Source organism: Sorghum bicolor, chromosome 8, assembly GCF_000003195.3.
Source record: "Sorghum bicolor cultivar BTx623 chromosome 8, Sorghum_bicolor_NCBIv3, whole genome shotgun sequence".
NCBI lineage: Eukaryota > Viridiplantae > Streptophyta > Magnoliopsida > Poales > Poaceae > Sorghum > Sorghum bicolor.
In genome coordinates this window covers 59410152-59414826 of record NC_012877.2, presented here as the reverse complement: position 1 = coordinate 59414826, position 4675 = coordinate 59410152, and the positions used below count along the sequence as shown (strand labels likewise).

Genomic DNA, 4675 nt, shown 5'->3' with positions numbered 1-4675 from the left:
AGAGCTGGAGCGCTCAAAGCGTCGCGCGTACTTGTTGCTTGCAAGCCAGAAGGCACCACGACACTAAATGTGAAAGGCATAAGGCCTAACCCTAGCCTTATTATTGTTTTATTCCCAGTCCCAGCCGTCACTCCCAAAATTCCAACGACTAGCACCAACACTCAAGCAGAGGACCAGATGTCGAAGAGTGGGTATGGCTGGATAGCTTCTTCACACAGTCCCATGTGGATCGCGAGGCGCCCAGGATACCTCTGGCGGTGGCGGATCTCGCGCGGTCCACGCTCGAGTAGCGGCGGCGGAGCTCACGCGGGCCATGGCTCTGGCGGCAGTTGGCGCAGTGGCGGGCGTAGGATTTGAGGGCTGGGTATTCAAAAAAAACTTGACAATTAAATGGCTTCAAATTTTTTCGACAACCAAATGGCTCATATTCGATATGTATAGTGCCATATATGATATATATATGTAGCAAACAAAGCAATATGCCGCATCTTTCTCAACACTATACTCCAACCAATTGAATTCATTAAACCATTTAGGGTTGAAACGACGCATACCTCCAGTTTCATGTTGCGGAAAATCATTTTTCTTCATTTTGGGCCGACATGGCCCCAATGCAATGTATGCCCTTCTAACTGAATCTTGATCATTGACATCATAGCTTGATATGGAAACCCTCAATCCAGGATCATGCTGAATTTGATACATATCACCAATGCCTTCATCACTAGAATTTGATTTATTTAGGGTTATAGCTTCATCATCTTCTATTACATTAGGCTCAGCTGTCACTGCTTCAGGTTCTAGTGGAATTGTGCTTGTACCAGTAACATTATCATTCTGCTGCCCTTGATAAACAACCAGATGCATACAACTTTCATCAGTAGTGGGTGATTCCTTCTTCGATTCTTTGTAGCAGCCCACTACAAGAAACTCCTCAAATCCATGGTGTTACTCTTTTTTCTCTTCATATTGAGACCTAAAATTAAATCAAGAGACTAATATGAGGAATGGTGATAAATTGCTATTCCAAAGAATTGGGAGGGATTGGGAACACTAGACTTACAAGAAACTTGATCACCAATCAGTCGTCGCAGTGTTGCCAGGTTGCCCACTCGCTCCGCAGACCGCAGTCATCGTCGTGCGTCGTGCGTCGCGCGCGCCTATGCGCGCGCCGCCACTTGGTCATCGTCCGCCGATTAGCCGATGCCGCCGCTCGCAGATCACGATTAGCCGCAGTCGCCGCCTGCCGCCAGGATACGCTGATATGGGGAGATGGGGATACTGGAGAGATGGGGATACAAAAGTTTTTGTTTCGTAACTTTGGGCTAATTGGGCCGGTAGGCTACTAATGGAATCTGGGAATATTTTTTACGTAATTCACCTTTGCACAAGTGTGAGAAGAGGCAATATTTTTTGTTTTTCTTGTATACACTAATACACACATATATAAATACTATATATAAAAATTTTTTTGTCAAAAATTTTGGGTATTCAACTGAATACCAATGAACACAATTGTGCCCGCCACTGAGTTGGCGAGGACACGTTCCGGACGGCTCGCGAGGGGCCTGGTGTGGGCTGCCCTCATATGGTCTCGTTGGGCAGCAGGCTCCACTTCAAGGAGACAATCTGGGGACCTGTGCTGCGGCAAGCAGCGGGTGAGGCCCTAAGCATTTGTGCTTAAATTTCTTTGGCTATAAAGTTGGTGTCCTCATTTTGCTATGTATTTGTTCTTGATCTAGAGTATATATATAGTGGCTACATGGTTGATGGCTCCGATTTGTATTTAGTCTCGATCTCAAGTATATATGATGGTCTTGATTTGGTATATAGATTTCTATTTGGATTGGATACGATGGCATAGTCCTGTATGGACGACAGGATACGATAAGCTATTGTTGGACATGGCGGACAGAACATAAAAAAATTATTCTTTTTTTCCTCCACCCGGTTTCAAGCGACCCTGACATGGATACATTGGGCAAAAGATTTTGGAGGGCAGACTGAAATTCTCCCTCTTTATAGATAGGTATAGATATTGTGAGTCTTTCTCTAATATATAATTGTCAAAATTTTAGTTTATCTAGAAAATTCTATCCGCCAACTCTTTATTGCTAGGTTCGGTTCAAACTACATTTAGACTAGTTCTAGATAGAATTAGTTTGCTATTGGGTTTGGTTATAACTGGGTTTAACTAGATAATGTAGTAGTCCAGGACGGAACAGATGAAAAATAATAGAAACAAAGGTAAACCAAGAAACTAGAAAATTTTATATCTTTTTTTATTTGGATTACATAAAGATGAGTAATCTATTTATATTAGGATTAGGATTAAGATTTCTAGCTATCAAGGTTACCCTATATAGTGTCAATATAAATCTTCTTGAATTAGAATTCATATTTAGCTTACTCAAAAGATTGAAGTAATCTATTTAGATTAGAATTAGGATTCTTTCTAGCTATCAAGGTTATCATATATATAGGACCTATATAAAACTAGAATCGAACTCCATCTCATGTTAGACAAGAGCTATTTTAACTCGTATAAGCCCGAGTTATATATAAGTTCGGACGAAAGAAACTCTGCATTGTCTCCAGTAGTTAGAGGAAGACGGACAAAAAAATGGATAGAGATATAGATATAGATTTAATAGCTTTTTTTCTCCCATTGCCATGCACGGACATTTTTGCTTCTATAAAAGGCAAAAAGTACACCTTACAAATTACAATTTAAAACGCAGCTAGAGAGTATCAACAAACCACCATTGTGATTCTTTAGTCTCTGCTTTCATGATATATGGTAAATGCAGTCGCCTCCCACACAATCGCTAGAGTTGCCATGGTTAGGCGCTCCAGCTCCAATTTCAGAAGGGACCACACTTGCTTTGCTAGCTAGCTTGCACTTGAAAAAAAAAAAGATGACTACCATCCTCCTCATTACTTCCACATACACTGCCCATTTTGTATCGATCTTCATGCCCCTCGTGGCTAGGTTGCACCTCAGAAGGTGACTATTGTGAGTGAGACACCATATAAGAAGTTCTTAATCTTGTTTGAACACTTCAAAACCCATATTCTCTCCTAGTTCAGCTCCGTGTGGCCAGCCCACTACCTCCCTGCGTGTTCCCACATTTCTTGAGGATATCAGCTCTGCACACTTTGTAATAATAAGCACTTCTAACATTGAAACATTCGTGTTTGTCAAGTGCCATGCTAGCTAATTAATTCTCTTTCCCCTCATGTACCGAGACAAAGCCAAAATGATGCTTGCATCTTTCTTCCCAGAGAAAGTATCTTTCACCATCTCCACGTCCCAAGTGCCTGTTATGGGGTTGATTAATTAAATCCTTTATAGATTCCTACCATCTCAAACTCTTCAAATCATTCCTTTCTTCATCAACCAACTCAATGCCTTGCAGCACGCTTCTCTAGGTATACAACATGCCTGATCTTGGCTTTGCCTCAAACACAGATGAGTCCGCAAATAAAATACGTACTTAGCTATCATGACTTGGGCGCATAGCTAGGGACTCAGGATTATGTCACAGATGTCACCCTTGTTTTGCCAACATCGCGAGATTAAAAGTGTGGATGTCTCTGAAACCCAGCTCCCTTCCTTTTTCGATTTCATTAACATATGTCTCTACAGAGCCAATGGATTCTGTGCTTTCCCTCTTGTTGATTCCACCAGAACCGACAAACCATAGGGCTTAAGTTTGCAGAAAGACTTCGTGATATTGAAACAACACATTGCAAACGTCGTGGAATTGCTTGCGCCATTGCTTTTATCAAAACCTCCTTCGCAACCCAAGACAAAAAACAAATCCTTCCACCCTTGCATTCTTTCCATATCATGTCCCTTCAGAGTTCAGATAGACAGAGCCCCAGGTTTAATTTTTATCTGCCTCACATGCACCGATAGTCCCAAATACTTCTTATTTATGGTTTCTTGTGTAACCTGAAGGAGATCACACACAACCTCTGTAACACCTTCCCACCTATATATTTATGGTTTCTTGTGTGACCTGAAGGAGATCTCTCTCTCTCTCTCTCTCTCTCTCTCTCTCTCTCACACACACACACACACACACACACACACACTTCTTGTCTGTAACACCTTCCCACCTATTTATGGTTTCTTGTGTGACCTGAAGGAGATCTCACACACACAACCCTCTTTTCTGTTGCACCTTCCGACCTTCGTATTTTGGCTAATAAACAGAACTGTTGATTTGGTTTTGTTGATTATCTTCCAAGAGCATCTCTCGTACAGGTCAAGGATGTCGTCCCTCGTCAGGAACTAGAACTATAGTAATCAAGCATCCACAGCTGCAGCTCCTATAAACTATAAAGAGGGAGTACTATTCAGAGATATGTTGAGCTCCTTTGATCAGTGTTGAACATAGAGGGGACAGTAATGAAATATGCACGTTGGCGTCGAGGGCGGGGCCGCTGCTAGTAGTGCCTCACAACATACTCTCCGTTCGTCATTTGGCAAAAAGAATTTCAAAAAAATACTCAACGTACTGTTCGTTCGTCATTTGGCAAAGGAATTTCAAAAAAAAAACACACTCATTATCCGGGGAAACAAAAAAAAAATAGTGGAGATGCGGGGTATCGATCCCCGTGCGTCTCGCATGCTAAGCGAGCGCTCTACCATTTGAGCTACATCCCC

At 42.0% G+C, this 4675-nt stretch overlaps 1 non-coding gene across 1 annotated transcript; it reads right to left on the bottom strand.

The window, feature by feature from the left end:
• On the bottom strand, positions 4603-4675 carry TRNAA-AGC. Its single transcript has one exon. It is a non-coding gene; the product is annotated as a tRNA-Ala (tRNA).